This window comes from Marmota marmota, unplaced genomic scaffold, assembly GCF_001458135.2.
Source record: "Marmota marmota marmota unplaced genomic scaffold, marMar, whole genome shotgun sequence".
Classification (NCBI taxonomy): domain Eukaryota; kingdom Metazoa; phylum Chordata; class Mammalia; order Rodentia; family Sciuridae; genus Marmota; species Marmota marmota.
In genome coordinates this window covers 1-12,414 of record NW_026005567.1, presented here as the reverse complement: position 1 = coordinate 12,414, position 12,414 = coordinate 1, and positions in this window count along the sequence as shown.

Below are 12,414 nucleotides of genomic sequence, written 5' to 3'. Positions count from 1 at the left end.
AGAGCCAGTGCATGGAACTGGGATGTTTGGCACTGTTGTCTTCCTTTGGGAAAAGGTAGCAGTGCCCCTTGCCTGGTAGTTTTGGCCTCTTTCAGCCTGGGGCATGCACCTCAATTCTGACACCTTGCAGTGAATCTGGACCATAATTCCTCATCTCACCCCGCCACCCATTCCCCTTACTCCCCTTTCTCCTCATATACCATCGCAGAAACGAGAGAGAGGACTCGCCCTTCCAGATGGAAGACCAATCCTACTTGGGTTTCAGGGGACTCCTATAGCCCAGCCGCCAGGGTAGAGGGACTCCTTCCTCTATGCAGGAGACTCCTCCCACCTGGGTTTTAGGGGGAGCTCCTACACTGTGGCAACCAGGGTAGAGGGCACTCGGCCCTATAGGCGGGAGATCCCTCACACCTGAGTGTTGGGGAGAAATCAAAACAGCCACAGACAGGGTACAGGTGACTTGCCCCTCCAGGAGGGAGTCCCCACCCACCTGGGTTTCAGGGGGGAGCTCATGTACTTCCACAGCCAGTGTTGACTGGATTTGCACCTCCAGTCCTCTCTACCCTGGGTAACTTGGTATACATGCTCCCTGCAACACCCAGGTGGGAGGGGTCTCCTTCCTGGAGGGGTTACTCCCCTCTACCCTGGATAGAGCTGTATAGGAACCCCCCCACCAGACACCTATTTGGTAGGGATCTTCCGGCAATTCCCCTCTACCCTGGCTGCTGTGGTATAAGGGCTCTCCCTGATAGCCTGGAGGGAGGGGTCTCCTACCTGGAGGGGCGAGTCTTCTCTACCCTGGCTAAGGTGGTATACAAGCTCCCCTGTGACAGGGGTTTCCTGTCTGTAGGGGTGAGTCCCCACTACCATGGGGGCAATGGTATAAAATCTCCCTCACCCTGACATCCTAGTGGGAGAGTTCTGCAGCGTAGAGGAGCGAATTCCATTTACCCTCACTGCAGGGTTATATCAGCCCCCTCCAACACCCAGGTGGGAGGCATATCCAGCTTGTAGAGGTGAGTCCCTGTACCCTGGCTGCAGCTGTATAAGAGCACCCTTTAACATCCAGGTAGGATGGATCTCCTGCCTGGAATGGCATATGCCCTATATCCTGTCTTAGAAATATTTAGGAACTCCCCCCTGACACCCTGGTTCGTGGGGTCTCCCACATGGAGTGGCGAGTCCTCTCTACCCTGGCAAAAGTGGTATACAAGCTCCCCATGACAGCCAAGTGGGGGGGTTTTCCTTCTGAAGGGGCGAGTCCCAACTACCCTGGCTGTAGTGGTATAAGGGCTCCCCCCACACACACATGTGGGAGGGTTCTCCCGCCTGGAGTGGCAAGTCCCCTTTTCCCTACCTCTGTGGTATATGAGCTCCCCTGACAGCCAGGGTTTAGGGGTCAATCACCTAGTGGGGTGAGTCCATTCTCTCCTGGCTGCAGGGTTATAGTAGCTTACCCCCTCATAGCAAGATGGGAGGGGTCTCCTGCCTGGAGGAGCCAGTACTCTCCACCATGGCTAATGCAGTATACAAGCTCCTTGTCACCCAGGAGGGAGGGATCTCCTGCCTGGAAGTGTGAATTCACCTCTACCCTGGCTAAGGTGGTCTACAAGCTCCCTGTGACACCCAGGTGGGAGAGGTCTCCTGACTGAAGGGGCGGGTAACCTTTTCCCTGGCTGAAGTAGTATACTAACTTTCCCTGACAGCCAGGTGGCAGGGGTCTTCTGTCTGGATGCATGAGTTCCCTCTACACTGGCTGTGGCAGTAAAGGAGCTCTCCCAAATACCCAGGTGGTAGGGTCTCTGGCCTGGAGGAGCGAGTTCCCTCTACCCTGGCTGTGGAGAAATACAAGGTATACGAACACCCCCAACTGACACCTAGATTGGAGGGGTCTCCCGTCTGGAGGGGCAAGTCCTCTATACTCTGGCTGAGGTTTTATAGGAGCTCCTATGACACCAATTGGGAGGAGTCTCCCACCAGGAGGCTAGAATCCCTGACAGCCAGGTGGGAGTGGTCTCCTGCCTGGATGCATGAGATCCCTTGCTGCATCAGTATTGGAGTTCCCCAGGACACCTAGGTGGGAGGGGTCTCTGCTTGGAGGGGCGAGTCCCTGGTACCCTGGCTGCTGTGGTATACAAGCTCCCTGAGACACCCAGGTTGGAGGGGTCTCCCTCATGGAGGGGCAAGTCCACTCTACCCTGGCTGCTGTGGTATAAGAGCCCTCATACACAGGGAGAAGGGGTCTCTTGCCTGGAGGGTGAGCACCTTGACCATGGTTTCCACGGTTTGAGAGCTCCCCCCAGACACTCAGGTGGGAGGGGTCTCTGGCCTGGAGGTGCAAGTCCACTCTAATCTGCCTGCAGTGCTATATGAGCTCCCCCCAACACCCAGTTGGGAGGGGTGTCTTAACTAGACATCAAGGCCCCTCAACCCTGCATTTGGGTGTGTAAAAGCTACCCCCAGACACCCTTGTTGGAGGAGTCTCCCTCATGAAGGGGTGAGTCTCTTCTACCCTGTCTTGGGTGGGATATGAGCTCCCCCACCCTACATTTAGGTAGGAGAGGTCTCCCACTTAGAGGGGTGAATCAACTCTACCCTTCCTCTGGTGGTAAAGGAGCTCCCTTGATACTCCAGTGGGAGTGGTGTATCAGCTGGAGAGAAGAGTCCCTTCTATCCTGGCTGCTGCTGTATACATGCTCTCCCAGACACCCAGGTGGGTGGGGACTTTCGCCTGGAAGAGCAAGTCACCTCTACCCTGGCTAAGGCGGTATGCAAGCCCCCAAACACACTCAGGTTAAAGGGGTCTCCCACTGGAATTATGAGTCCCCTCTACCCTGGCTGGTACTCTATAAGAGCACCAGGAACACCCAGGTTGGAGGGGTCTCCTGCATAAAGAGGCGAACCCCTCTACACTGGCTGTGGCAGTATATGAGCTCCCTACACACACCCAGGTGGGAGGGATCTCCCTCCTGTAGGGGCGAGTCCTCTGTACCCTGACTGCAGATTTATTCGAGCTCCCCCAAACAACAAGGTGGGAGGGGTCTCCTGATTGGAGGGGTGAGTCCCCTCTACTTTGGCTGGTGCCTTATAAGAGTTCCCGGGACAACCAGGTGGTAGGGGTCTCCCACGTGCAGGGGTGAGTCCCCTGTACCCCGGCTGTGGCGGTATAGGAGCTGCCCCCCATACCAAGATGTGAGGGGTCTCCTGCCTGAAGGGGGGAGTCCCCTCTATGCTGGCTGCTCCAGGATACAAGCTCCTCCTTACACCCAGGTGCAAGTGTTCTCCTGCCTGGAGGGGCCAGTCCATGATACCCGGCTGCAGTTGTATAGAACCCCGCTCCCGCCCTACACATACACTCAGGTGGGAGGGGTCTACGACCTGAAGGGGTGAGTTTCCTATACCCTGGCTAAGGCAGAATACAAGCTCGCCCTCACAGCAATGTGGGAGGGGTCTCTCACCTGGAGGAGCAAGTCCCCTCTACCCTGGCTACACCTGGTGCAGGGAGTCCACTCACCTTGGCTGCAGTGGTATAGGAGCTCCTCCTGACACCCAGGTGGAAGTGATCTCTCGCCTTGAGGGGCGAGTCTTTTCTACTCTGGCTGCAGTGGTAATTGAGCTCCCCCAGCCCCCAGGTGAGAGGGGTAGCCCGCCTGGAGGGGCGAGTCCCCTCTATCCCAGCTATGGGGGTGTAGGAGTCCCCTTGGACACCCAGGTGGGAGGGGTATCCCTCCTGGTGGGGCAAGTACCCTCTGCCCTAGTTTTGGTGGTATTAAAGCTCCCCCTGAAAACCAGGTGGGAGGCATCTTCCCCCTGGAGGGGTGATTCGCCTGTGCCTTGACTAAGGTTTTATATAAGCTCCCCATGACACCCAGATGGGAAGGTGTTCTGCCTGGATGCGCGAGTCTCCACTACCCTGGCTGCAGAGGTATTGGAGCTTCCCCAAACATCCAAGTAGAAGTGATCTCCCGCCTGGAGGAGCAAGTCCCCTCTCCCCTGGCTGCAGGGGTATATGAGCTCTACCAACAACCAAGTGGGCGGGCCTCGGGTCTGGTGTTAGGAGTCCCCTCTACACTGGCTGCGGCAGTATACAAGCTCCTCCAGACACCCAGGTAAGAGGGGTATCCTGCAGGGAGGGGCAAGTCCCTTCTACCCTGGCTAATGCGGTATACAAGCTACCCCAAAAACCCAGGTTGGAGAGGTCTCCTGCCTGTAAGAGTGAGTCCCTCTACTTTGGCTGGTGCTCTATGAAAGCTCCCTGAACACCCAGGTGAGAGGGGTCTCCCACCTGCAGGGGTGAAACCCTCTGCCCTGACTGTGATGGTATAGGAGCTCCCCACAACACCCTGGTGGGAGGGATCTCCCAACTGGAGAGGTGAGTCCCCTTTACTCTGGCTGCTCAGGAGCTCCCCTGACACCCAGGTGGGAGGGGTATCTACCCTGGAGAGTTGAGTCCCTGCTACCCTGGTTGCTGAGGTATATGAGCCATTTCCCGCCGAGACCTAAGTGGGAGGGGTCTCCCACCTGTAGTGGTGAGTCCATTGAAGTGTAGGACTCCTCTGACACCCAAGTTAGAGTGGTCTCTTGACTGGAGGGTCGAGTCCCCTCCACACTACCTGCGGCGGTAAAGGAGGTCCCCATGAACACCCAGGAGAGAGGGGTTTCCCTCCTGGAAGGGCGAATCCCCTCAACCCTAGCTGCCGTGGTATAGGAGCTCCCCCCCCCCGTGACAACAAGGTGGGAGGGCTCTCCCGCCTGGAGCAGGGAGTCCCCTGTGCCATGGAAGAGAAGGTATACAAGCTAACCCAGACAACCAGGTGGGAGGGGTCTCCTGCCTGGTGGGGCGATTCTCCTCTAATTTGGCTGGTGCCATATAAGAGCTCCCAGGACACCCAGGTGGGAGGGATCTCCTGCCTGCAGAGGCAAGTCCCCTTACTCTGGCTGTGGTAGTATGTGAGCTCCCCCTGACACCCAGGTGGAGGGGTCTCCTGCCTTGAGGAGCGAGTCTCCTCTACTTTGGGTGGTGGCATATAAGAGCTTCCTGGACACCCTGATGGGAGGTGTCTCCCTGGCTGCAGTGGTATTCTAGCTTCCCCTGGAAAACCAGATGGGAGGAGGGGTCTCTCACCTGTAGCAACAAGTCTCCTGTACCCTGGCTTCAGCGGTATACAGCTCCCCCAGAAACCCATGTGGGAAGGTTCTCCCTCATGGAGGGACAATACCCCTCTACCCTGGCTAAGGTGATATACAACTTCTCCCTGACAAACAGGTGGGAGGAGTCTCCCCCCCATGGAGGGGCGTGTCCCCTCTAGTTTGGTTGGTTTCCTATAAGGGCTCCATGGACACCCAGGTGGGAGGTCCTCCTGCCTGCAGGGGCGAACTCCTCTACCCTAGATCTGGCAGTATAGTATAGACCCTGGTGAAAGGGGTCTCCCGCCTGTAGGAGTGAGTCCCCTCTACCCTGGCTGCAGCAGTATTCGAGCTCCCCCCACAACCAGGTGGGAAGGGTCTCCGACTGGAAGGGTGAGTCCCCTCTACCCTGGCTGCGAAGGAATAGAAGATCCCCCAACACCCACGTAAGAGGGGTGTCTCCACTGGTGTGGCGAATCCCTGCTACCCTAGCTGTGGCTTTATAGGAGTCCCACACCACAAAACCCAGGTGAAAGGGGTCTCTCGCCTGGAGGGGCTAGTCCCCTGTATCCAGTCTGTGGTGGTATACAAGTTCCCGCCAATTCTCAGGTGGGATGGATCTTCCGCCAGGTGGTGCAAGTCACCTCTACCATGGCTGCAGAGGTATATGAGCTCCACCCGACACCCACGTGAAAGGGGTCTTCTGCCTGGAGGGGCAAGTATGCTTTACTCTGGCAGCAGCAGTATAAAAGCTTCCCCTGACACCAAGGTGGGAGGGGTCTCCCGCCTTCCCTGGTGAGTCCTCTTTACCCTGGATGTGGCTGTGTATGAGCTACCCCAGACCCCCAGGAGGGAGGGGTCTCCCTCATGGTGTGGCGAGTCCTCTTTATTCTGGCTGAGGCAGTATAGGACCACCACCCTACACTAAGGTTAGAGGGGTCTCTTGACTGGAGGGGCGAGTACCCTTTACCCTGGCTGTGGCAGTTTTTAAGCTTGCCCTGACACCCAGGTGAGAGGGGTCTCCCACCTGGACGGGCTAGTCCCCTCTCCCTTGGCTGTGGCAGAATACAAGCTCCCCTGTTGCAGGTGAGAGCAGTCTCCAGCCTGGAGCAACAAGTCCTCTCTACCCTGGCTGCAGCAGTTATATAAGCTCCCCCAGACACCCAGGTGGGAGGGGTCTCCCCCCTGGAGGGGCGAGTCCCTGCTACCCTGGCTGCAGCAATATAGGAGCATTCAGGTGGGAAGTGTCTCCCGCTTGGAGAGTCAAGTTGCCTCTATCATGGCTGCTGGGTTATATGAGCTCCCATGACTCCAGGTGAGAGTGATCCCCGGCCTGGAGGGGCAAGTTCCCTCTACCTAGGCATTTGAGGTATATGAGCTCCACATGACCCCCATGTGAAAGGGGTATTCCACCTGGAGGGGCAAGTATGCTCTACCCTGCATGCAGCAGTAGACAAGCTTCCCCTGACAAGCAGGTGGGAGGAGTCTCCTGCCTTCTGTGGTGAGTCCCCTATATCCTGGATGCTGCAGTGTATGAGCTCTCCCACAGACACCCAGGAGGGGAAGGGTCTCTCCTCTGGAGGAGAGAGTCCCTGCTACCCTGGCTGTCATAGTATACAAGCCCCCTCTGACACCCAGGTGGGTGAGGTCTTCCGCCTAGACTGGTGTGTCCTCTCTACCCTGGCTGGGGTGATTTAGGAGCTCCCCCCTACACCCAGGTAGGTGTCTCGACTGGAGGGCAAGTCCCTTCTACCTTGGCTGCAGCTATATAAGAGCTACCCCCCCTTACCCAGGTGGTAGGGTATCCTGCCTGGAGTGGCTAGTTCCCTCAACCTTGGCTTTGATGATATAAAAACTCCCCCTGACACTAAGGTGGGACAGGTCTCCCGCCTGGAAGGGCAAGTGCTCAGTACCCTGGCTTCAGTGGTATAGGAGCTCCCCAGGACACTCAGGTAAAAGGGGGGGTCTGCCACCTGGATGGGAGAGTCCACTCTAGCATGGCTTTGTCAGTATAAGAGCTCCCTCTGACTCCCAGCTGGGAAGGGTCTCCCACCTGCAGGGGCAAGTATGCTCTACTTTGGCTGCAGTGGTGTACAAGCTCCCACTGGATACCCAGGTGGAAGGGGTTTCCCTACTGAAGAGGCGAGTCCCCTCTACCCTGGCTATGGTGGTATATGAGCTCTCCAGGACACCCAGTTGGGAGGGGCCTCCCGCCTAGAGGGACAAGTCCCCTCTCCCCTGGCTAGGGTGGCAAATGAGCTCCCTCTGACACCCAGGTGGGAGGGGTATCTTGACTGGAGGGGCAAGCCCCTCTACCCTGGTTTGGACCAATTCAGGCTTCCCCTGACACCTAGGTGGAGGGGTCTGGTGTCTGGATATGCTAGTCCCCTTTATGTTGGCTGCAGTGGCATAGGAGCTCCATTGGACACTCACGTGGGAGGAGACTCCCACATGGAGGGACAAGTCCCCTCTACCCTCGCTGTGGTGCTACACATGCTCCCTCTGACATGAGGGTGGGAGGGGTCTCCCGCCTGAAGTGGCAAGTCCCCTCAACTCTGACTGCGATGGTATAAGAGCCCCCTATTACCCCTAGGAGGGAGGGGTCCCTCCCCAGAGGGACGAGTTGTTGCTACCCCAGATGCAGCTGTATACATAACCCACCTCGCCAGATACCCATGTGGGATGGGTCTTCCACCTGGAGTGGCGAGTCCCCTCCACCCTGGCTAAGATGGTATAGGAGACTCCCTCATTCCCAGGTGGGAGGTGTCTCTCGCCTGCTGTGAGAGTCTCCTCTAACCTGGCTTCCGGGTATATGAGCTCCATCTGACACCTATGTGGGAGGGGTTATCCCGCCTGGATGGGCGAGTCCCCTCTACTTTAGCTTTTGCCATGTAAGAGCTCCCAGTACACCCAGGTGGGAGGGGCTTCGGCCTGGAGGGGCAGTTTCCCTCTACCCTGCTGTGGCAGTATAGGAGCCCCCCACACACACACATCCAGGTGGGAGGGGTCTCTGCCTGTAGGGCAAGTCCCTCTATCCTGGCTGCTGCAGTAACCAAGCTCCTCCTCCGGACACCCAGGTGGAAAGGGTCTCCCTATTGAAGGGGCGAGTCCTCTCTACCCTGGCTGCGGATATATAGGAGTACACCCAGACACTCAGGTGGGAGGGGTCTCCCCTTGTAAGGGCAAGTCCACTCTACCCTTGCTGCATCAGTAGAGGAACTCCCCCTGACATGCAGATGGGAGGGGTCTTCCGTCTAGAGGTGGGATTCCCCTCTACCCTGGCTGCTTCAGTATAGAAACTCCCCTGACACCCCATTGGGAGGAGTCTCCTGCCAGGAGGCTAGAGTCCTCTCTAACTTGCTGCAGCAGTATAGAAGCTCCCCAGGACTTCTAAGTGGAAGAGTCTCCCATAGGGAGGGTAGAATTCCCTCTACATTGCCTGCAGCGGTATAGGAGCTCCCCTGACACCCAGGTAGGCAGGATCACCACCCTGGAGGTGTAGTCCACTCTTCCCTGGCTGCTGCCGTATTCGAGCTCCCCAAGACACCAAGGTGAGAGGGGTCTCCCGCTACCATGGCTGCTGTGGTATAAGAGCTCCCCCTTATACCCAGGTGGGAGGGGTCTCCTGCCTGGAGGGGTGATTACCCTATACCCTGGTGCAGAGGTATAGAGCTCCACCCCCCACACCTAGGTATGAGGGGTTTCCCCCCTGGAGAGGTGAGTCTGCTTTACCCTAACTGTAGAGATATAGGAGCTTCCCCCCCCACACACACACACACAGAGGTGGGAGGGTCTCCTCCCTGTAGGAGCATGTCCCCTCTACCCTGGCTGCAGGGGTATAAGAGCCTCCTCCTATCCTCAGAAGGGAGGGGTTTCCCACCTGGATGCAAGAGTCGCTGCTGTCCCAGGTGCAGCTGTATATGAACCTTCCGCCTCCGCCAGACATCCCTGTGGGAAGGGTCTTCAGCCTGGAGGCGGGAGTCCCCTCTACTCTGGCTAAGGCGGTATAGGAGTTACCCTCATTCCCAGGTGGGAGGTGTCTCTCGCCTGGAGGTTTGAGTTGCCTCTACCCTTGGCTGCTGGCATATATGTGCTCCACTTGACACCCAGGTGGGAGGAGACTTCCTCCTGGAGGGGCGATTTTACTCTCCCCTGCCTGCAGCAGTATACCAGGTTCACCTGACACCCAGGTGGGACATGTCTCCTGCCTAGAGTGGTGACTCCCCTCTAGGTGTGAATCACCTCTACCCTGGCTGCTGGGGTATATGAGCTCCACCTGACACCCAGTTGGGAGGGGTCTTATGCCCAGATGGGCGAGTCACCTCTAACCTGGCTGCATCCATATACAATTCCCCCAGACACCCAGGTAGGAGGGGTCTCTTATATAAAGGGGTGAGTCCCCTCTATCCTGGCTGCTGTGGTATAGGAGCTCCCCTGACACTGATGTGGGAAGAGTCTCCCACCTAGAGAGGAGAGTGCTTTATACACTTCCTGCATAGGTATTGGAGTTCACCAGGACATCTAGGTGGAAGGGGTTTCCCGCCTGGAGGGGAGAGTCCCCACTACCCTGGCTGTGGTTGTGTATGAGCTCCCACAGGCAGCAAGGTGAGACAGGTCCCCGGCCTGCAGGGGCGAGTTCTGTCTATTCTGCCTGTGGCAGCATATGAGCTCCCTGACACGCAGGTGGGAGGAGTCATCCGAATGGAGGGGCAAGTCCCCTCTACCCTGTCTGCCACAGTATATGAGCTACCCCTGACACCCATGTGGGAGGGATCATCAGCCTAGAGGGGTGAGTCCCCTCCAATCTGGCTTTAGAGATATAGGATCTCTCCCCCACACCCAGGGGGGAGGCGTTTCTTGCCTTGAGGGGCGAGTCCCCTCTACAATGTTTGCTGTGGGATAAGAGCTCCCTCTGACAACCAGGTAAAAGGGATCTCCTTCCTGGAGGGGTGGGTCCCTGCTACCCAGGCTAAGGTGGAATACAAGCTCTCCCTGGCACTAAGATGGGAGGGGTCTCTTGTCTGGAGGAGTGTGTCCATTCTACCTGGCCACTGCTGTTAGGAGCTCCCCCAGATACCCAGGTGGGAGGGATCTCCAGCAAGGAGGGGCGAGTCCCCTCTACCCTGGCTACAATGGTATACCAGCTCCCACCCACCACACCCACGTAGGAAGGGTCTCCAATATGGAGGGGCAAGTTCCCCCTACCCTTTCTGTGGTGGTATAGGAGTTCCCCTGGATGCCCAGGTAGAAGGGGTCTCCCATCTGGAGGAGCAGGTCCCCTCTACCCTGGCTGTAGAAGTACTAGAGCTCCCTTTGACACCAATGTGGGAGGGGTATCCTGCCTGGAGGGGCGAATCCCTTCTACCCTGACTGGCAGTGTAAGAGCTCCCCCTGACACTAAGGTAGAAAGGGTCCCCCTCCTAGACCAGCGAATCCCCTCTACCCTAGCTGTGGAGGTATACAAGCTTCCCTAGACACCCAAGTGTTAGAGGTCTCCACCTTGAGGGTCAATTCCCCCCTACCCTGGCTTTGGCGGTACACAAGCTCACCCCAACACCCATGTGGGAAGGGTCTCCCACCTGGAGGGACGAGTCCTCTCAACTTTGGCTGGTGCCATATAAGAGGTCCCAGGACCCCCATGTGGGAGGCATCTCTGGACTGGAAGGGTGAGGAAGCTCTACCCTTACTGCAGAGGTATGGGAGCTCCCCCAGACACCCAGGTGGAGGGGCATCCCTACTGGAAGGGCATCTCCCCTCTAACCTGGCTGCAGCTGTATAGGAGATCCCCTGACACCCAGGTGGAAGGGGTCTCTCACCTCAAGGGGCGAGTCCCTGATACCCTGGCTGTGTTGGTATATGAGCTCCCCTTGACACCCAGGTGGGAGTGGTCTTTGCCTGGAGAGGCTATACCCCTCTAATCTGGCTGTAGCAGTATACAACCTCCCCAACACCCTGGTGAGAGGTGTCACTAGCCTGGTGCAGCAAGTACCATCTATACTGGCTGCAGTGGTATATGAGCTCCCCCCACACCAAGTCTGGAGGGGCAAGTTGCCTCTACCCTGGCTAAATTGGTATACAAGCTACCTTAGATACCCAAGTGGAAGGGATTTACAGCCTGGAGAGGCAATTCCTCTGTACCTTGGCTGCTGCAGTACAGGAACTCTCCTGACACCCAGTTGGGAAGAGTCTCCTGCCTAGAAGGTAGAGCCCTCTGGACCCTGCCTGTGTTGTTATAGTAGCTCCCACTGAAACCCAGGTTTTAGTTGTCTCCTGACTGAAGGGGTGAGTCCCCTCCACCCTGGCTTTGGAGATACAGGAGATCCCACACACACCCAGGAGGAAGGGGTCACTTGCCTTGAGGGGTGAGTCCCATCTACAATGGTTGCAGCTGAATAAGATTTTCCCATGACAACCAGGTGAAATGAGTCTCCCGCCTAGAGTGATGAGTCCCCTCTAACCTGGTTAAGGTGTAATTCAAGCTTGCCCTGGCACCAAGATGGGAGGTGCCTCTCACCTGAGGGGCGAGTTGGCTCTCCCCTGGCTGCTGTTGTATAGGAGCTCCCTGAGACACACATGTGGGAGTGGTCTGCTGCCTAGAGGTATAAGTCCCTTCTACCCTGAAGGCAGTGGTGTAGGAGCTCCCCCTCATACCCAGTTGGAAGTGTTCTGCAGCAAGGAGGAGTGAGTCCCCTCTATCCTGGCTACAGCAGTGTCAGAGCCCCCCCCAAACCCACATTGGAGGGGTCTCCAAAATGGAAGAGTGACTCCCCTCTATCCTGGCTGCTATGGAATATGACCTCCCCTGACACCCAGGTGGGAGGAGTCTTTGGCCTGAAGGGGCGAGTCCCCTCTATCCAGGCTGTGGCAGTATACAACATCCCCCAGACACCCAGGAGGGAGGGTTCTCCTGCCTGGAGGGGTGAGTTCACCTCAACTTGCATGTAGAGGTATATGAATTCCCTCAGACATCCAGCTTAAATGGTTCTACCGCCTGGAGGGGTGAGTTCTTGTTATCATGGCTGCAGCTGTATAGGAGCCCCCCCTACAAACCAAGGTGGGAGGGGTCTGTTGCCTGGAGGGGCAAGTCCCCTCTACACTGGCTGAGGCAGAATACAAGCTAGCCTGGACAGCAAAGTGGGAGGGGTCTTTCGCCTAGAGGAGCCATTCTGGTCTACACAGGCTACAGAGGTATAAGAGCTTCCACAAACAACCATGTCAGTTTTCATTCACCCAGGCCCAGGTGCTAGTGCTTTGGTCTCCATTACTGGGCCCAGNAATTTTTTACTT